Raw genomic sequence first — 22,480 nt, 5'->3', positions numbered from 1 at the left:
CCATGAGTTCATCATGTTCTCTGGCACCTCAATGTTCTTTCCATCTAATTTTTCAGAAGTATCAACACATCAGAGATGTCTGCCCTGAAATTGCTGTTTGGATGAACGTGACATTTGTAGGCCAGCGATGGAAACTGGAAGAGCTGATGTTTGTGACTCACAGCCTCACCTCATGTCCCACCTTCCCCAAGTGCACACACTTGGGGCAGGGGGGCGGGGGAGGGTGCATTTGCCTGGATGGAAAAATACAGCTCTAGACAGATGCTTGGTGAGGCAAGGGAGGAAAGAGGAAGGAAGGGCTGCCTAGAATGTATTAAACACTCTGTGCCAGGGCCACTGTGCCATTTCATGCTCCAAAGGTTTATCATTACCCCCATTTTAGAGATGAGGAAATAAGCTCAGAAAAGGGATGTGTTAGTTCGCCAAGGTGCTGAACTTAAAGAATTTAAGAAGGAAGTATTTAAACACCTGGCCAGGAATATCAAGTTTTCAACAAGAGGAAGAACGTCAGAATGCCCTGTTTCTCCACATGAGCATTTTGATGTCAGAAGACCAAAGTAACATCTGCAAAGTTGAGGGAATGGAAGGGTGATTTAAGAATTTTATACCCAACAACCATTTTATTCACATTTACTTAAGGACTGTAGGCTCCATCAACATTTGTCTTAAAAGGGTTTTGATAATAAAAATATAGTGTGGAATCAATAGACATAGGTGTCCATGTCATGTGGAAGTTCCTAGGCCAAGGATGGAACCCCCACAGCAGTAACCAGAGCCACAGCAGTGACAACACTGGCTCTTTACCCAGTAGGCCACCAGGGAACTCCCATGGCCTCTCGATTTTTGACAGTTAAGCTAAGTAAGGATATAAGTAATCTAATTAAGATAGTTAATAAAATTGATCAAATAGAATACACTCTGTACACAGGGAAAAGAGAATCTTCTTCTTCATGTGCCAAGGTGATATTTGCAAAAGCTTGCTGTATGCTACGCCACGAAGGAAACCTAAAAATTCTAAAAGTAGATATATCCAAATTCACAAACATTGACCTTGATGCAATAAAAATGTAAATTAATAGTAAAGGCAAAAGAAAAATTATAATTGAGACATCCTCTATCCTCAACAACTCTTAGCTCAAAGAAGAAATCATTTTAAACAGCTCAAGCCTTATTGAGAAGAAAAGTCATAGGCTTTAGCAGTTAAATTCCAAACAAATGTTAACTGATATGTCTTCAAATTTCTGCAGTCAATGGCCACACAGTAATTTTGTTTTTTTAATTTATTTTTATTAGGGTATAGGTGATTTACAGTGTTGAGTTAATTTCTGCTGTATAGCAGAGTGGCCCAGTCACACATATACATACATTCCTCTTCTCATATTATCTTCCATCGTGGTCTATCCCAAGAGTCTGGATATAGTTCCCCGTGCTGTAGAGTAGGACCTATGAGGTCTTATGCATTCTAAATGCAATAGTTTGCGTCTACTAACCCCAAATTCCCCATCCAGCCCACTTCTTCTCCCCTCCCCCTTGGCAATTACAAGTCTGCTCTCTATGTCTGTTTCTGTTTTGTAGATACGTTTATTTGTGCCATATTTTAGAATCCACATATAAGTGAGAAGATATGCTATTTGTCTTTCTCTTTCTGACTTAACTTAGTATGAGAGTCTCTAGTTGCATCCATGTTGCTGCAAATGGCATTATTTTGTTCTTTTCATGGCTGAGGATAATTCCATTGTATATATTTTAAGATCCAAATTATTATGACTCTCAGCCTTCCATCCCACTAACCACAGTCCATCCTTCTACCACCTTCCGCATGAAAGCATTCCTGCGAACGCCCTTGCTTCTAAATTTTACAGGTCCCTCCTCTTCACCACCTGTCTCTCTCCTTCCCGGTCCCCGCCCCTTTTCCTTTGGTCAGCAGCCAGACAGCGGCATGTAGTGATGGACTAATTCTGCACCTTGACTACGGCAGTGATTGCACAAATCTACATGTATGTAAAAATTCACAGAACTGCACAGCCCCTCAAAAAAAAAGTCAATTTTACCGCAGGATAATTTTTAAAATACAATGAAGGAGAAAGGGTAGTGATCCAGAGTATTTAGAAAGAAGACACTTTCTGAATTTTTTAAGAAAGCAGACACATAAATGACACTAAAAGCTGAAAACTGAAAACCCAAAACCAAAGCTGAAAACTACAATAAAAAAGAAAACTGATCCTAAAACATTAAATAAAATATTAACAAATCAATTAAAGCAAGACATTAAATAACTACTATAATATGTCCAAACAGGAGTTTGCTCCCAAGCTACAAGGATGGTGTAATATTAGCTAATCTATAAATATGATTCACCATATTTTTTTTAGGGCCATACCTGTAGCACATGGAAGTTCCCAGACTAGGGGTCAAATTGGAGCAGCAGCTGCCAGCCCACACACAGCCACAGTAATGCCAGATCCTTAACCCAGTGAGTGAGGCCAGGGATCAAGTCCACGTCCTCGGGGACACTATGTCAGGTTTTTAACTCACTGACATAGTGTCAGTGAGTCCCACAACAGGAACTCCCAATTTCACCATATTAACAGGTCAAAATTAAAAAATGATAAGATCATCTCCTTAGATGCCAAAAAAAGGTATTTGATGAAATGAAATCTTCACTTCTAATGAAAAAGAATTTTTAAATAGTTTAATAATATTATCTACAGATACTTATATATTCAGATAACTACTGGATGAAGATATATATCTCTCTCTCCAATAACTGACATCTTACTCCAAGGTTTAGCAGTAGGAGCATTTCTAATACGCCCCCCCACATAAGTAAGTAAGAAAATAAAATAAGGTATAGCTTTTGGAAAGGAGGCAACAAAATATTCATGTATTATACAGTTGCCTTCTTAGAAAAACTGAGACTAATAAACTGTAAGAAATAATATAATAACACCAGAATGCAAGGATAATAATAAACAAATTCAGGAAAATATACACAACAACTCAGAAAAACAGCTCTTTACAAAACTTTAAATAATAATAACGATAGCTAATATTTGGTAAGGACTTACTGGGGCCATTGCCATCCAAGAGGTACTATTCTTATCCTTATGTTAAAAATAAGGAAACTGGGAGTCCCCATTGTGGCTCAGCGGTAACAAACCCAACTAGTATCCATGAGTACGTGGGTTCAATCCCTGGCCTCGCTCAGTGGGTTAAGGATCCAGCGTTGCCATAAGCTGTGGTGCAGGCTGCAGACGTGGCTTGGATCCCGTGTTGCTGTGGCTGTGACGTAGGCCATCGGCTACAGCTCCAATTCTACCCCTAGCCTGGGAAACTCCATATGCCATGGTGAGGCCCTAAAAGGCAAAAAAAAAAAAAAAAAAGGACACTGAGGCTCAGAAAGGCAAAGTCACCCGCTCAGTCACACAACTTCTGAAAAACAAAGCTAGGATGGAAATTCAGGTAGTCCCATTGCAAAAGCCATATGTTTAACCATCAGGGATTACTATTTCCTGCTAGTATACTTTCACATATACAAGTCATAGCTAGTCAGAAGACGCTATGGAATAAAAGACTCATTTCCCCAGAGCAACAAAAACATGAAAATACTTAGGAATGAATGTAACAGGAAATGCGTGGAACTGCTAATGCAGAGAAAAATGAAACACTACGTAGGGACATAAAATAGAAGAAAAGATTTGCATGAATAATGGTAGATACCTTTTTCTAGGGAGATGCTAACATTATAAAAATATAAATTCTTCCCCAAATAATATAAAATTTAATGCAATCCAAATTAAAACCTCAAAAATATTTTCTGTGATCTTAACAAAATAATTCTAAATTTTGCCAAGAAAAATCTGTGTAGAGAGATGTGAAAATCCTTTTCAAAAAAGCAACAAAGGGGACTTTTCCTTAGCAGGTATTAAAATGTATATAAAACTGTGGTCATCGATAATGAGAAACGTTGCCTAAGGAGACAGACAAACCAGTAAAACAGAATGGAGAATCCACTTTAGACTCCCCCCCAAATGTTGAAGTTTAATTTATGATAATGGCAACATTTCAAGTTTAGTGAGAAGATTATGCTTAATACAATAAAAGATGTTGGGATAATTGGTTAGCCCTTTGTGGGATAAAAATCTCAGCCTTCCTCCTAATATCAAGATATATTCCAGAGATCAATGGTTTACACGTTTTCAAATGGCTACAATGCCAGGAAAATATGTTTATGTGAACACGAGGACTATGAAGCTCTAAAAGGTTAATTTTATCATGTAAATTTTTAAAATGGTAATGAATACCATAAACAAAATCAAAAGACAAACTGTAGCATGTGATGAAGAGCCAAGGTCTCTACTGTACAAAGAACTCTTTCATATTAGTACAAAAATAGCTAAACTTCATAGAAAATGGGCAAAAATAAATGAAAAAGCCATCTGAATAAGAAATAACATAAAAAGATAGTCAACCTCAGTAATCATTAAAGAACTCAGGGAGTTCTCACTGTGGCACAGCAGAAACGAATCCGACTAAGAACCATGAGGTTGCGGGTTCGATCCCTGGCCTGGGAAAATACTGAGGGGAAGTAGGAGCATGGAGATGCTAGTCAGAGGCCAAGGATGCAAGTCTAGAGGTGGGGGTGTGGGGGGGGGGGTCATGTAAATGTCCCGGGGCCTGTAGACTTGATTACCGAGGAAGCTGGGTGGTGAGAGATGCTTGAGAGGCAACAGGGAGGCATGAGCGGATAGTCAGAGCAGCCAAGGATGCAGAATGGAGAGAGGGATGCTGAACTGGTGGGCAGAGAAGACAGAAGGCAAAGTTGGGAGATGGGTTACATTAAGCAAAAAAGCAAAGCAACTAAACAAATAAATAAAAATGTTAAGAATAACAAGAGCCGAGATTTTCACTGCCCAAGAAGATATTTACAAAAGTGTAAAAGGGGAAACCTATCAAGAACCCTGAGACATTGGACTGAAATTGTGGGCATCCATATGATGTAATATACATATAAATAGATATGTAACTAATTTACAAATGAATAAAGGGCTTTACGTGTGTATACATACACACATATGCATAAACAGTTGATACATACTACACAGGTAGACAGATACATAGACAGGTAGCTGTGTAGACAAGAGCAATGACATCCCAATAGCAATGAGCATAATACTTCGTGCCCATATCTTGGTTTTAAGTACCACCCTCCACTGAAAATGAACCAGGGCTAATCAAAACAATGGCTGATTCCAAGGCAGAGGCAAAGAAAATGCAAGATGAGAAGATGAACCCAGACTAGCTCATTGTGCCAGGAAGTAAGGAAATGATCAATGAATCATGGAGCCATGTTAACAGGACGCAGGAGACACTGTGTCCTTAAGGGGCTCCCACTGACCAAATCAGGGACAATAGGAGCATAAAATAAATAATGAAAGAAGTTGATTATATAGTAAGAATCCAGAGCTCCCACTATGGCTCAGCAGGTTAAGAACTTGCTGTAGTCTCCGTGAGGATGCGGGCTCAATCCCTGACCTTGCTCAGTGGGTTAAGGATCCGGCATTGCCACAAGCTGCAGCACAGGTCACAGATGTGGCTCGGAATCAGCGTTGCTGTGGCTGTGGCGTACACAGGCCGATAGTTGCAGCTCCAATTCTATCCCTAGTCCGGGAACTTCTATATGCTGCAGGTGCGGCCATAAGAAGGAAAAAAAAATTTTAATAAAATAAAGTAAGAACCCATGAGCTCCTGCTGATTCAAATAAAGGGGAGAAAAGGAAATGCTCTTCCTTACAATAGAAAGCCAACTAATAAGTGTAGAAGGAATAATGGAGATTTAAAAAAAATCCCCATTTGGCAAGAGTCACAGAGGTGGTTGATCAGTGGGAGTCAATCCATGGAGGTTTGACAGCAACAGAATATTGACATAATCTCAGAGAATTGGCCCACCACAGACTGGTCCATTCCACAAGGAGAATGGTGTGTAGGCAGAGAAACCTGGAAGCACCAACATGACCTGGGCACTGAGGTTAACATCCTGGGCATGAGTCACTGCCGTATGCCTCCCAATACGGTGTACTGACTGACTGCAGCGCTGTGGTCTTCCCGCGCAGGAAGCACGACCTGCATCCAGAATTGAGGAAACATCAGGTGGATCCGGGTTGAGGGTCATCTTACAGAATGTAAGACTCATACCCTTTAGGACCATGGAAAACTCAAAAGACAGGGGGAAGTAGAGGACCTGTTCCAGACGGGAGAAAACTGAAGGCACATGAGAACTAAACGCATACATACCTATTCTTGGAGAAGACCTTGGACCAGAAGAGAAAAGGCACCTTGTTGGCACAGCTGATTCGACTTGGGTCTGTGGATTGGGTAGCAGTGCTTGTAGCAATGCTGATTTCTCGATTTGGAGGGTTGCATGGAGGTTGTGCAGCAGAATGGGCTTGGTTTGGAGAAATACACACTGCAGTGTTTAGAGAGGAGAAGGATATTATGTCTGCAGCTTGCCGTCCAAGGATTCAGAAAAAGAATAATGGAAAAAGAGCACAAATGTGATTTAAAAGAAAAAATGTTAACCATTTGAGAATCTGGGTGAGGGGTCTTTGTATTTCACTCTAGCAAGTTTCCTGAAAGCCTGAAATTTCAAAGTATATTATTCTTTTAAATAATCAGTGAGGGAACAGAATAATAGATTCTCTGGTGATAGGATTGTAATTTGGTACAACCTGGAGAAAGGGCAATTTGGCAATATCTATCAAAATAAGCCTTTCTCTGAGTCTAAAAAATCCATAAAGTATGCAAAGATATATGTGTTATAAGGATATTCAGCACAGAATAGATATAAGCTTGAAAAACTGCAAACAACCCAAATCCAAGTACCCACTAGTGGTTATTGAAGAAGTTAATTACATCCATACAACTTAATTCTCAGCTACACTGAAATATTGCCCAAAGGTGTTCCTGACATAGTTTTGAAAAGAAAAAAAAAAAAAAAAACTTCAAGAGTTCCCATCATGGCGCATGGAAACAAATCCAACTAGGAACCATGAGGTTGCGGGTTCGATCTCTGGCCTTGCTCAGTGGGTTAAGGATCCGGGGTTGCTGTGGCTGCGGTGTAGGCCGGCAACTACAGCTCCAATTCAAACCCCTAGCCTGGGAACCTCCATATGCCACGGGTGCAGCCCTGAAAAAAGACCAAAAAAAAAAAAAAAAACTTCATTTATTCACTCACTTGGTTATCAGTTCATCAAATATTTTTTGCATTCTACCATGTACCAATTATTAGGCAAGGTATCAGATTTATAAAGATTATAAAGTTATTTCCCCCTCTGAGCCTCAAATTCCAGTTGAGGAGAAAGGACATACAGGCAAATAATATGTGTGGTATCTTAGGTGAAAAGTGCAATTGATAGAACAATTTTCATAGAATGCTATTTGGGAAAAAAAGAATTATATGAGTGGCAATGTGTATTAAGGACATGCATGGTGACAAAAAGCCCACATGATGCATTCTGCTCTGTTATCAGTGGTTTTCTCTGGGAAATAGGTTAAAATGGGGAAATTTCACTTTTGCTGTGTTTAGAAATTTTTAGAATGAGCATGTCTTGCTTGCATAATTGGGGGGGGGGCAATACAAATATCTGACAAAAAATAAACAACGTAATGTCACCTGAACCCAAACAAGAAAAAGATTGGCCTTGTCTCTAAAATCGAGCTGCAGTTTCGCCCCAGGAGAGCTGGACCTAAATTATTATTAATTGCAATGGTGGGCGTGAGCGCTTTGCCATGTCTGCAATTTTAAAAGTAAACAAACATCTTGTTCTCAAGATAATCCTGAAATGTTTATATTTGGTCTTCCTGAGAAAGGACGCTTTGTGACTCCCTAGGGCTGAAGGGAGGAAGGGGCAGGCCTCACACGGTTCTCAGGTTTGCCTGTGGAGGAAGGCTGCCCCCAGCACTCTCCCCGCCCCCCCCATTTTAGCCACAGAGGGTACACTTGTCAGAAGCACCTCTCTCTCCACAGAAAAATCCTGGGGTCCAAGTTCTTCCTGGCTCCCCTCTAATTCCATCAATAACAGGGAGTGAGTAAATTTGCATATTAAAAAAAATTTGGAGTTCCCATTATGGCTCAGCATGTTAAGAACCTGACTAGTAACCATGAGGATATGGGTTCGATCCCTGGCCTTGCTCAGTGGGTTAAGGATCCAGTGTTGCCAAAAGCTTAGGTCCCAGATGTAGCTCGGATCTGACATTCCTAGGCTGGCAATTGCAGCTCCAGTTTGACCCCTACCCTGGGAACTTCCCTATGCCACAGGCACAACCCTAAAAAAAAAAAAAAAAGACTCTTTCTCTTTACTCACCTCTAACTGAAATTCACCATTTCCTTCCCTTGTGAACTCTGACAACAAACCCCAGCGTCTGCAGCGCCCAGGACTTTGTCACCAAGAGAAATGGCAGATATTTTCCTATCACGTTGCTGTCACTGCTGCTATCTTGAAAGATGGTTTACACTCTTCGCTGCTTCAAAATTACAATACTAATTAGACCCGTCCCTAGCTCCTGGTATTAATGTGTTAATAAAGAAGCACATTTATTACAAATCAAAAATGTGTTAATATTTTGATAACTGCCTTTCAAAACAATTGGAATCCTTTGTAATCTAATGTATTTTAGTTTATACATTTAAAAGATTTGCTCAGTGAAGAGGACTATGGCTCAGAAAGGTTAAGAGTCTTTGATCTTGAGGTTTACTAGGGGTTGAGGGTCCCAGGAGGACTTCCAGATCACCCCCAAACCCTCCTGCTACGGACAAAATGTTTGTGTCCCTCCAAATGTACATGTCGAAGCTTAATCTCCAGTGGGATATCTGGAAGTGAGATCCTGGGGAGGTGATCAGATTGGGAGAGGTCATGGGGGTGAAGCCCCAAGGATGGGATTGGTGCCCTTATAAGGGGATGAAGAGCTCAGAGTTCTCAGCAGACATCAAAGCTGCCTGACGGCGCCTTGATCTTAGACTTCTCAGCCTCCAGAACTGAGTAACAAATGTTTATTGTTTAAGCTAACCAGTCTAAATTCCCTCTCCCTTTGGAATTTAATTCTAATTGGGTTCAAGAGACAATGAACAAATAAGTTAAATACACAGGCAGTGATAAATACCATGAAGGAAAAACAGGGTAGGGCAGGGGAATCAGAAACGTGAAGGTGAAGAGGGGGTTGGCTGCGCTTTGAAATCAGTCACCAAGGAAGGTCTTTGGGGCAAAGACTTGAGGTCAATAAGGAACAAGCCATGTAGATATCTGGGGTAGGGAAGAGTGTTTCAAGCAGAGGGAACAGCATGTGCAAAGGCTCAGAAGATTGGGAGAACATGCAACAGTGGAAAACTAGAGGGAGGCTGACATAGCTGGAGCAGAAGTGACGTCATGTGATATCGTGTGATACCACTTATATGTGGAATCTAATAAAAACGATACATTGGAGTTCCCACTGTGGCACGGCAGAAACGAATCCAACTAGGAACCACGAGGTTGCGGGTTCAATCCCTGACCTCGCTCGGTGGGTTAAGGATCTGGTGTTGCCATGGCTGTGACGTAGGTTGGCAGCTGTAGCTCCAGTTTGACCCCTAGCCTGGGAACTTCCATGAGCCGTGGGTGTGGACCCCAAAAAAAAAAGAAAAGAAAACAAAGAAAGAAAAAGAATGGATATGAAAATATATATACATATATGGGTAACTGATTCACTTTGCTCTACACCTGAACCTAATACAATATTGTAAGTCAACTATACTTCAATAAAATTAAAAAAAAAAAAAACAGACATTGATGGCAGAAGTTCTCAGCCATAGTTGAGTCCAGCCCACTTTTCTAGTTGACCTTTACCTCTTGTTTAACCTTGAAGACACGGAGACTGGTTGGCAGAGATGCCTTCACAGATGGGAGGGCCTGGGATCTGGGTCTGTATTGTGTGTTGGGGGAGGAAATTGTCAAGAGGCAAGTGTGAGCTCGAATGTGTACATGTAGAGTGTGTGCACACATGTGGGTAAGTTTGAGAAGGATGCAGAAGGAGGATGTGGGGGAGGAAATGTCTGAGCCTCAGGCTCACCTGCCCCTGATCACAACCCACATGGCCTCCCACAGGCGGAGAGCGCCTTCACGCCCATCACCCTTCAGGGAGCTCATAGAAACCTCTGGGTTATGGGTTCTGGTCCCCACTTTATAGACGATGAAAATGAGACTTCATCAAGTGTGAGTGACAGGTAGGTACCCTCCATTCCACCTACATCCACCATCCACCATAGCAAAGAGGCAGGACCCCAGTGATGAGTCTGGAGGAAGAAGACGCATTTTGGAGGCTCCTTTTTGGGTTCTCTCACTTAATAACCCTCACAATAGGCTGGAAGGTACAAATGAGGAAACTGGGGGTCCAAGAGGTGAAGTCATCTCAGCCCCACAATCAACATTCTCGGATGTCACAGACCACCAGATGGCCACACGAACTAACGTGGGGGGTGGTCCCCGCCGCTCCTCTCCCTCACCTTCCACATCCACCCTTCATCACCAGCTCCTGCAGGGTCCCACACATCAGATTCTTCTGTGTATCATTTCTCAGTCCCTATCAGCCCCACCCCACCAAAGCCCGCAGGGCTCTCCCTCGCGACTCATTCTCCCCATAGCCACTAGAGGGTGCTTTTCAAATCACAAACCAGATTTGGACACTCCCCTGCTTAAAACCCTTTGTGGGCACTCCCTCGGGATAAAGTCCAAAAGCCCCAGGAAAGGCCCCCAGGCTCTACCTGCTCTGGCCCCAGCCAGTCTCTCAAGGCTTTTCTCTCACCACGCTCCCCTTTGATTACTCTGCTCCAGCTCCACGAGCTTTGTTCAGCTCCCCAACATGCCACCATCCCTTCCCGCCATTAGGGCTTTTTTGTACATAGGGCTTTTTGTTCCTTCATCCTGGGATGCTTGGCCCTCCCATGGTTGCTTAGCTACCACTGACTCATCTTTCATAGCTCAGCTCAAAGTCATTTCCTCTGGGAAGCCTCCCTTGACTAACATAACAAAATGATGATGATAAAATGATGTTTTTTGAAAGTAACTTTTTTAGCTCTTACCCTGTCCTCAGAACGTTCTAAATACCTTGCATGTCTCAATTCATGTAAACCTCAAAACAAACCTATGAGGCAGGCACCTTAATCATCTCCACGTTACAGGTGGAAACTGAAGCACAGAAAGATACGTCAATTTGCTTACGGTCACACAGGGAGTTTAGCTTCAGAGCCCTCCCTCTCTGGAGCAAATCTTATATTATATATACTCAGCACCACCTTCCTCTCCTTCAGAGCATCAATCATCATCACTGCCGCAGGTTAACCTTTATCGGGCTATTTAGTATATTCCAAGCACTGTTCAAGCGTCTTATAAGCATTCTCGCTGTTGTAATTTGACATTGGTTGGTAGGATCTTGGCAGTTCAGGTTGTTCACGTTCTGACTCATACCGTTTCATTTATATCCACAACAGAACACTGGTTAAGGACAGGAAGGCTGAGGACAGTGAATGTGAGACACAAGTGAAAAAGCAGTGCTGCAATGATGCTAATTCACTCTTCGTGCCTCACAGTAACGCGCACTGGGGCCATCTGATCCCAGTCTTACAACGTGCGTCCCTATGCTTCCAGCTCCTCAAAAACCAATTATAAAGGGAGAAAATTCAGGGGTGAGTATGATCACCTTGACTTTTCACTTATTGGAGGGGAAAAAAAAGGACCCCGCGATGTGTTCCTCGCACAGGTCTCAATAATAGCAGCCTGAAGCCTTCTCTCCTATTTAGTCAAATTGAAACAAACCTCAACATTAACTAACAAGCCAGTGGCTTTATTTTAGCCACACAACACAAAAATCCCTAACATCAGGCCATCAACACCGTTTCTCTCTGCAGTCGATGACAAACACATGATTAGATGTCAATCTACATTTTAATATGTGTTTGTTCCCCAAATCAAACATGATATGTCATTTAAAGATGTATTTGTCAGCAAACTGTGCAGTCTGTTACATAATTAATTCAAAAGAAATTAATTGTGTGTCTCTCTCTTTAAAGGAGCAAGATAAAAAATGTCTCTCTATGTAATGGCCATATTAAACATGAACATATAACACAATCCTTGAGAGCATGCTGATTTAAATAATTAACTACTTTTTAACATATACCATATAAAATAAGCAAAGTGGATTATAAATCTTCTAAGAGGGTTGGAGAGATTCTTTCTGCCATGAACGGGAACATCTGATGGGCACCCCCTCAAGGCTCAGTTGAAGGGAGGACTCTGCAGAGGGGACATAATTGGCTGTTCAGGGCAGAACTGGGGCCATGTGCTAGGCTTCCTGCCCCCCACCCCCACAGCTTAATACTCAGTCCCTTCTAGTTCTGCCCCTACCTGGCAACCTTTCACCAGAAGGTCTCTCCCACCCACTACCCACCTGCCACCACCCTCCACTTTCACTTGCATCTCTCACACCCCTGTTGGCTTATGCCTTTAGTCTGATGGTTCCCTCACCACCTCCAGGAAGGCCTCCAGCTGCCCACCGTCAGAGCTCGTCCTCATCCTCAGCTTCCAGGGAGTGTAGTTATTGCACCGGGTCATGCCCGGGCCACTCATCTCCTTCCCCCACGGGACTCTGACCTCCAGAGCCCAGCTGGACCTCACAGCCCTCTGAGCCTCCTCATCCAGACCTGAGGAGGGTTCCCTCTACACAGAGGCTGTGTTAGCCCTCTGCTCCTGCAGGATTGGGATCTCAGCTGGGCTCCCCCACGTCCTGAGGGACAAAGTCCCTGGGCTCAGCTGGGCCTCAGGGATGGACAGAGGCCTTGTTTAGAGCTGTACGTACTAGAGAGAACTTGGGCAAATCACTTTCCTCTTGGGGGCCTGTGTTCTCACCCATCCAATGGGAGAAAACATCTCCCACGCCTTGCCCCCAGCCAAGAAGGAATCTTCAAATACCCCCAAGTCAAGTGTGTAGGTGTCCTTTCCTCCACCGGACAGATCTGGGTCTGACCTTGACTCTCACCTTCCGCACTCTGTTCCCAGACCAAGCCACCAGCACCTCTCAGCTGGGCTCCCCACAGCCACACCCCCCCCCACCCCCGCACACACACACAACATCCAGCCTCCTCTGGAGCTGGAGGGATCCTGTACAGCATTAGTCAGGTTGTGTAACTCTTCTGCTCCGGCCCCTCCCACAGCCCCCCACTTCCTTCCCCAGAGGAAATGCCCTCAGGCTTTGGTCCTGCTGCCCTGGCCCAGATCCAATTGCTACCCGCTTAGTGCCCCCACTCTTCCACTGCGCATGGCAGGAAAGCAAGTCTCTTCGGACTTCCACAAACCGTCCAGCATTTTCTGCCCTCTGAACCCTAGCACACGCCTGGACCGCTCTGCCTCCCCATCTGCCAATAACCGGCTCCTCCCTCTCCTTCAGCCTCCAGCCTCCATCCCTCCGAGAGGCCTCCCTGGCCACCTGTTCTGAGGATGGCTCCTCCTCAACGCCTGCACCGCAGCCACACTTGTTGCCTTCATTGTGCGGATCACAATGGCATTTAATTTGCTTGCGGAGTTACTGCTTTTGTCACCCACAGAGTTCTGTCCTGTTCATTGTTGGTTCTCCAGTGTCTGAGACAGTGCCTGGCACAAAGCAGGTGCTCAAGAAATATTTGTTGGGTGAATGAATGAATAAATAACTAGGGGTGATTGTGTGGTACCTCATGAAGGCCCTGATGGATGTGAGGGGAGGTCTTTTGTTTTCTGTTTTGGTTGTTGTCGTTTTTACAAATAATTAACAGTACTTTTATTATTTCATTGTTTGATTTTTTTTTTTCTTTTTAGGCACCCACAGCATAAGGAAGTTTCCAGGCTAGGAGCTGAGTCAGAGCTGCAGCTGAGGCCTACACCACAGCCAGAGCAACACCAGATCTGAGCCACATCTGCAACCTATGCTGCATCTCACAGCAACCCAGGATCCTTAACTCACTGAGTGAGGCCAGGGATCAAACCTGCTTCCTCATGGATAATAACTGGGTTCCTAACCCACTGAACAACAGCAGGAACTCCCCAGTATTTTTATTTTTAATTCATTTTTTACATTTATTAAACTAGAGTTGATTTACAATATTGTGTTAGTTTCAGGTGTACAGCTTTACTTTTTTATTGCCACTTTTCATTATGTTGTTTTTTTGGCCACACACACAGGATATGGAAGTTCTAGGCCAGGTATCAAACCCACACCATAGCAGCAACCCTACAGTGACAGCACTAGGTCCTTAACCAGCTGTACCACCAGGGAACTCCTTGGGTGTACAGCTTTAGATTATCTTCCATTATAGGTTATTATAAGACATTGAATATAGGTCCCCTGTGCTATACAGTAAATCCTTGTTATTTATCTATTTTATGTATAGTAGTGCCTCTTAATCCCATACTCCTAATTTATCCCTTCCCATCCCTTTTCTCCTTTGGTAACCATAAATTGTGTGTGTGTGTGTGTGTGTGTCTGTGTGTGTGTGTGTGTGTGTGTTTAATAGCTGCACCTAAGGCATAAGGAAGGTCCCAGGCTAGGGGTTGAAGTGGAGCTGCAACTTCCAGTCTATATCACAGCCATGGCAACACTGGATCCAAGCTGCATCTGTGACCTACACCACAGCCCATGGTAACACCAGATCCTTAACCCACCTGAGTGAGGCCAAGGATAGAACCCGCATCCTCATGGAAACTATGACGGGTCCTTAGCCCCCTGAGCTACAGTGGGAACTCCATAAGTTTGTTTTCTATGGCTGTGTTTCTATTTGTGTTTCATAAATAAGTTGATTTGTATTTTTTATTTCATATGTGATATCACATAGCATTTGTCTTTCTCCGCCTAACTGACTTCACATAGTTTGATAATCTCTAGGTCCATGCATCCATCTTGCGGCAACTGGCCATATTTCATTCTATGTACAACTATAAATGTAATAAAATTCATTTTAAAAAAGAAAAAATATTTCATTCTATGGCTGCGTAATATTCCACTGTATGTATATATACCACATCATCTTGATCCACTCCTCTGTTGATGGACACTTAGGTTGCTTCCATGTCTTGGCTATTGTAAATAGTGCTGCCATGAACATTAGGGTGCATGTATCTTTAATTCAGAAAGTTTTCATCTTTTCTGGGTTTATGCCCAGGAATGGGATTGCTGGGTCATATGGCAATTCTATTTTTAGTTTTTTTAAGGAACCTCCAGACTTTGTTCCATAGTGGCTGCCCGAATTTACATCCCTGCCAACAGTGTAGGAGGGTTAGGAGAGGTTATTTATAAGTAACCCAAAACAGACCTACAAACACCTGTTACCTTGAGGAAAGGTCTCTGCAGCTTGGCCTCTGCCCAGACCCTAGCCCAGCTCTGCGGGCCTTTCCTCGTCTCTCCCATGGTTCATCCCACAATGGACATGCTTCATCCACTCAGTCAAGCTGGTTAAGGACAGGTCAAACCACGAGCAAAACACGTTTTTAAAACAGCGTAGGACAAGTCACCACCCTGACTGCAATGTGATTAGTTCTGTGAGATGGAGATGATTCACCCCCGCACAGGGCTGTGAGGCTAAGACGCCCGAATGTATGAAAAGATCCCTGCATGTTGCCTGGAGCACCGCAGCCCTGGGGACCCACGTTAGTCTCCCTCCAATCCCAATCCCTCCTCTTTCCCTTGGCAATCCTTGAATCAGGAAAGTCCTGGAATGCAGACTGTGCCTCTTGGTATTCTGAACCAATTACCAAGTTCTGTGGGTGTCTGGCTACCTCTTGGGGCCGTCAAGCATCTTAATTAATTATGATCTGAAAGGGTTTGATGTTCCAGGAATAAAAAAGGCATGAGGGAGCCCAGACTATTTTAAGGCACATTAATTATTTAATAGACATTATTTGTAGAAAATTGGGACTAACAGTTAAATATAAATTTAAGGTTTGGAGCACTATAATTATTTTAACCCTAAATTCCATTATCAAGAAGAGGCTCTAGGGCTAGCAGAAAGAAGAGAAGGTTCTAGTCTGAGCCTGGCCATGGATTTGCTGTGTGACTTCAGGAAGGTCACTGCCCCTCTCTGAGCCTCAGTTTCATCATCTGTAGAGTCTAGACTAGATGATCTCCCAGGGGCCTAAGCCCTGACCCTCTCTGGAAGAGAAGAACTCCACAGGAGCCAGGATCAACCCAGGTATTTCAGAAATACTCCATCTTGGACCCACTTCCAAGGTTCTCATTCACTAGGTCCAGGCTGGGCCCCAGAGTCTACACTCTAACAAAACTCAAAGGGAACCTGTCTCCAGGGCTCTTTAGGCCATACTCTGAAGAGAGCTGGCTGTAACTCTGGGACATCCAGGGAAGCCCCTTCAAGAGAGGATTTGGACATGAATGACTGCCGTTTTTATTAGCCACATGCATGCAGAAAGGGCAGGTTAAATGATATTTGAGTGGATTTGCCCAGGCCTTGATCTTTCTCTTCATCAAAGTTCATGTTGTTAACTCTGGGGTCAAAAACACGAAACGTTTCTCTTGTAATTAGCTCGTCATCAGTTCACTAAAGTGACTCCTCCAAACAAAGCCATTATTCCTGTCCACAGGAACTGAAGATGAAACACAAAGAGATAAGCTCTCTGCAGAGAATACACATACATGTATGTCCTGAACACACAGAGGAGAAGCTTGAATCTGAAACCCTGGGGAGCAATCCATCCATCTGCCCATCCATCCACCCAACCATCTGTCCATTCACCCATTCATTTATCCCACCATCGATCTATCCAAGAAATATCCATCCACACATCTATCCACCCATCCATCTATTCATTTACCCACCCACCCACCCATCCATCTATCCATTCACCCATTCATTTATTCCACCATCCATCTGTCCAAGAAACACCCATCCATCCATCCATCCATCCATCCAAGAAATGCTTATTGAGAACCTCAGGCACTGGGGATACAGATGGTAAATAATACAACTTCGTCTCTACGAGGGATACGGACACTAATCAAGTAAACTAAATAATTACAAATTGTGTAAAATGAAATCAAATAGGTCTCTGAAATAGAATGGTGGAATGGGAGAAGAAGTCTACCTTGAATGAGTAATCAAGGGAGACGTCTCTGAAGAGGTGACGTTAAAGCCGATATCTGAAGGATGAGAAGGCACATGTGAAAAGTCTTTCAGACAGAAAAAAATACAGTAATCTCCAAGACTTTGGGCATGAACTGCTTGGGGACCTAAAACACTTCGTAGTCTCAAATGATCTTCTAGCTACTGCTTTCATGCTTTAGGTGATGGGGAACTCACTGCCTCGAGGAACTGCCCCCTAACCCATTGTTAAGGACTATGATAGATCAAAGCTCTTTTTCATATGAACCTTATAATGTATGATAACGTAAGGTCCAAGTTAGGAACGTAACCCAAGTTACTCTAAGCGGTCCACGAGACAGCTTTGAGCAGCTGGAAACAACAGTGATACCCCCAGGTAAACATCCTCTTTGCCCATTGTACCTCCTTAGTTCCTTCAGCCAGGCCCCGCAGGCCTAGATGATGTCCATGGCATCTATTCCAATGAGCCATGTTCACCTTACCCTGCCAGCAGAGAAATGATGTGGTCTGACCAGGATTACAACAAGTAGGATTCTCACCTCCTTTATTCTGAGAGTTATACCTCTGCTAATGTGGCTCAGGGTGCCCAAATCTTTTCTTCTTCCTTCACACTGATGGAACAGTGATCATTACCCAGAGGCAAATCTGGCTCTTGTTTCTTTTTGACCCCTTCAAGCTTCAGTTACCCCTGTCCATGCACAGCTCAGCTGGCCCCGTGATCAATGCTTGGTCAGAAAATGTTAAGCCTGACTGCTCCCTGATTCCTTTCTGTTAAAAAAAAAAAAAAAAAAAAAAACAAAGATGGCAGAAGTTATGTCTATGCTTCTCTGTACATATCCCTGGCACCTGGGGCAGTACCTGGAATAGAGAAGGTGCTCAGTAAGCATAAGGTGTATGACTGGCAGATGAGTAAATGAACAACCAGCCAATCAGGACTTTGCTCCTGACAGCCTCTTACTGACAGACTGGGGACAGTTTCTCGACCCTTTCAAGCCTCAGTTTCTCGACTTGCAGATGGGTCTCCCCTTTCTATCCATAAACAGCAGGGTGTGGACAGAGCTGGTGACAAAGCGTGGTGCACAGAGAGTGTTAGAGAAAGATCGTCTCCCGGAGCCTCATAGCGAGGTGTCAAGGCGCTTTGTGGGTGCCGAGTGGGGATCTCTGGGTCCTGGGGTTCAGTGGGTTTGGTGTCAAGAAGAACCATAGTTAACATTTAATGAGCGCTCAGCACGTGGATTTACTCACTGCATCCTGACAACAGCCCAGGGAGATAGGCCCAGCTCATACCCCTGTTTTAGAAGTGATGAAACTGAGGCACAAAGAAGCAAAGTTTAACAGCCAGGAAGTGGCAGAGCTGGGTTTCAACTCTAGCTTTAGGGTCCACATGCCATGCAACCTTTTTGATGACCGTGCCCTGAGGCCTGAGGATGCCTCGGCTTCCCTGAGAGCTGAGTAAGGGAGCAGGTGCTAAAGGCCCCCAACCTGCCGGGCTTGCTGGAGCTGACTGGGCCACCATCCCCACCAGGCTGGAGCACAGACAGGATGAACATGGCCTTGTGGAGGGGCCTGTAAAGGTGCTGGAGACCTGATGATATCCTGTGCCTTGTGCATTTATCAAATGCTTGCTGTGCACCTGACTGTTAAATGACTTGTTAAACTACAAGCATTTTCTCACCTATCCCCACAGCAGGCATATGAGAGAAGCATCTTTTGCCCACAGTTTACTGGTGAGAAAGCTGAGGTTCCAAGAACCAGAGGTTTCTGTGCTTGGCATCTTTCTACCCCCCGCATCCAGAACAGACAGCCTCACTTGGGCCTCGGGCACCCTCCCTGGCCTCTGCCAGAGGCCTGGAGAGGAGGAGGGATTGTGGGGAGGAGGGAGAGAGACTGGGGCCAAGGTCAGACGATGTGGGGAAGAGGAAGAGGGGCAGCGGGGAGGTGGGATATTTGACAGGCAGGGACTCCGCGGCCCTGGACCATGTGAACCCCCAGGCAGGTTAAGGGGCCTTCCTGAGCCTCAAGATCTTCATGTGCAAAACTCCTCATCCTGGGAGGAACTGTGCAAGAAAAGGCAGCCAAGTTCCAGGCAGATAGTAGGAACTGAGTAATTTTCGGGAGATAGTAGGTGAAGAACAGGAATGGGTGGGGTAGGGAGGACAGTGGGAACAGGCAGGCATCAACCACTGCAGACGAGACAATGAGGGTTCAGGGGGACACCTGAGCACCGCCCTTACCGCTGACCCCCGTTTCTCCTTCCTCGTGTCTCTACCACGCTTCACGTCCACGTCACGTTGTTAGAAAGAGCCCAATGACACCGTTAGTGCCAGAATCCAACACTACTACTACAGCAGTGGCCGTACTATAACAATTCTTCCTAGGATGGGAACCCCACTGGACTAAGCTCCTAATTTAGGAAGGTCCATCGAGCTTAGTGCTCAGTGAATGCATGAAGGAGTCAACATAAACATGAAGCCCGTCCTCAAAAACTTAAACACAGACTTACCCTCTGTTTCAGCAATTCCACTTCTGGGTCCACACCCAAAAGAACAGAAAGCGAGCTCTCAAAGAGATATTTGTACACCCATGTCCATTGCAGCATTATTCACAAGAGCCAAAAGACGAAGCAGTCCACGTGTCCATTGACAGATGAATGGATAAATAAATGGGAAATCTATGTATGAATATCATTAGGCCTTAAAAAGGAATGGGATTCCGACACTTGCTACAAAGGGACAAACCTTGAGGACAGGATTTCCCATCATGGCTCAGCGGAAATGAATCTGACTAGCATTCATGAGGACGCAGGTTCGATCCCTGGCTTTGCTCCATGGGTTAAGGATCCGGGGTTGCCGTGAGCTGTGGTGTAGGTCATAGACACGGCTCGGATTCAGCGTTGCTGTGACTGTGGTGTCGGCCGGCAGCTACAGCTCCGATTCGACCCCTAGCTTGGGAACTTCCATATGCCGCAGGTGCAGCCATAAAAGACAAAAAAAAAAAAAAAAAAAAAAAAAACCCAAAAAACCTGACAACATTACACTAAGGGAAGTAAGCCAATCATAAAAGACAAATACCGAATGACTGCCCTTACAAGTAGTACCCAGAGGAGTCAAATTCACAGAGACAGAAGTAGGATGGTGTTGCCACAGCTGGAAAGAGAGGTGGAACGGGGAATTGATGTATAGAGTTTCAGTTTTGCAAGATGAAAAGGGTTGTAAAGATTGGCTGCACCACAATGTTCATAACACTTTTGAACTGTACCCTTAAAGACGGTACATTTTATGCTATGTACATTTTACCACAATTTAAAAGAAAATGAAGCGTGACTGGAGCTCTCCTGCGGCACAGTGGGTTAAGGATCCAGCGTTGTCACTGCAGCGGCTCAGGTAGCTGCTGTGGTTACGGGTTCAATTCCTGGCCCTGGAATGTCCACATGCCGTAGTTGCGACCAAAAAAGGAAAAAAAAAAAAAAAAATGAAGCATGACTTGACCTAGAGGCAGGGACATGGACTGTCTGACCTAGAGTCCCCACAATCAAATGAAAATACAATAGCCCACAGTCCCAGAGCCAGACGTGCCTTTTATTCACAACCGGCAATGAGAAGAGGGTTCATTAGATGTCTAATGATTGATTTTTAAATTCGCACTGAAAGGCTCGATCATCTATATTCAGAATCAGCTTGCCCTGCAATTAACTAAAAACCACTTATGACAGGAATTCATACATAATCGCTATCAGTGGAGTCAATTTGTAAGAATATTCCAAGCATTTAATTGACTTTTAAAAGAATAGCTACAGCAAGCTAATTAAATATCAAGTCAGGGAATGTGTTAATTGATATTTAATAAGGATGTCAATTGATGTCTAACTAGCCAATATGTCTCTTAAAATATGTCAATTAGATGCCTAAAGATCCTTTTCAAAGGGGATTAGGAATTGAACGCATTGAGGATGTAATTGGTTAATTTTTTTTCTCAAATTACAAATTGCAACCCTCCCTACTGACTTTGCCTGGATCATAGAACCATTTATGAGCTGCTCTGCCTGGTCTCCAGGCTGTCTTTATCTACAGATTCATAAAGCCAGAGCTGGCTTTTGTTGGGCTCTGGTGCAACATCTGTATAAAAATAGGACCCAGAGAGGGTGAAGGAATCCTAGCCAAGTTCTCCTTCAAGTCAGGCATGGGCTTTGCCTCCACTCAGCAGAACTGATTTTAGATAGTCAGGTCTGAAGGCCCATGTATACAGCCCAGGCACGGAGTGTGCCCCCTGCCTGAACATCCCCACTTCTGCCCTGCCCTAAGAATCTCCTCCGTGGAGTTCCCGGGTGGCTCAGCAGGTTAAGGACTGTAAGTGGCATTGTAACTGCTGTGGCTCAGGTCGCTGTTGTAGCACAGGCTCGATCCCTGGCCTGGGAATTTCCGCATGCCAGGGGCATGGCCAAAAAAAAATTTTTTTTTAAAGAGTCTCCTCTCACTTAGATGCCACCACACCTGAAACCCACACAGTTCAGGATCTCTCCTTCCTGTCTGCTCCCTGGTCACAGTTGTAAATGTAGCCAAGAGAGCCCTGTCTAATTTGGAACCAATAGCAGAAGCTTCTTCTACCTCCCAAATATGCCCAGCAAACAAAATCAATGATAATACTAGCTTTATCCATTGTCTCACTCATCCAACATTCACTGTGTGCCAACCATGTGCCACGCAGTCTACCAGGAGCTGGGATTCAAGCATGGACCCTACTTGCATGGAGCTCACAGCCCAGTACAGAGGAATTAATTTTAAAAAGATTCGAAGGTTATTATGACATGTTTAGGAGACATTTATCATCTGATAGAAAGAAGCTTATGATGGGCCTGAACTGCTCTGGGTGGTCAGGAAAGGTATCCACAGGAAGTGATATTGGACCCGAGAATGAAAGATGAGTCAGTGGTGGCCAGCTGAGGCGGGTGGGGAGAGGGATAAAGGAACATTCCAGGAGTTCCTATCATGGCTCAGAGGAAAAGAATCTGACTAGTACCCATAAGGATGTAGGTTCAGTCTCTGGCCTCACTCAATGGGTTAAGGATCCGGTGTTGCCATGAGCTGTGGGGTAGGCTGGTGGCTACACCAATTGGATCCCTAAAATGGGAACCTCCATATGCTGTAGATACAGCCCTAAAAAGAATATTCCAGACCCTGAGATGAGAAGATGTATGGAGTGTCAGTTGGAGGCAAAGACCTCCAGGCTTTGAAGTCCAGCTGTAAGCTCTGAATGTTGGTCCAGTTATCTACTGCTGCATAATCAACCACACTAAACAACTGCCGTTTTATTATAC

Source organism: Sus scrofa, chromosome 17, assembly GCF_000003025.6.
Source record: "Sus scrofa isolate TJ Tabasco breed Duroc chromosome 17, Sscrofa11.1, whole genome shotgun sequence".
Classification (NCBI taxonomy): Eukaryota; Metazoa; Chordata; class Mammalia; order Artiodactyla; family Suidae; genus Sus; species Sus scrofa.
The sequence above is the reverse complement of the archived record's forward strand: the minus strand, read 5'-3'. Positions refer to the sequence as shown.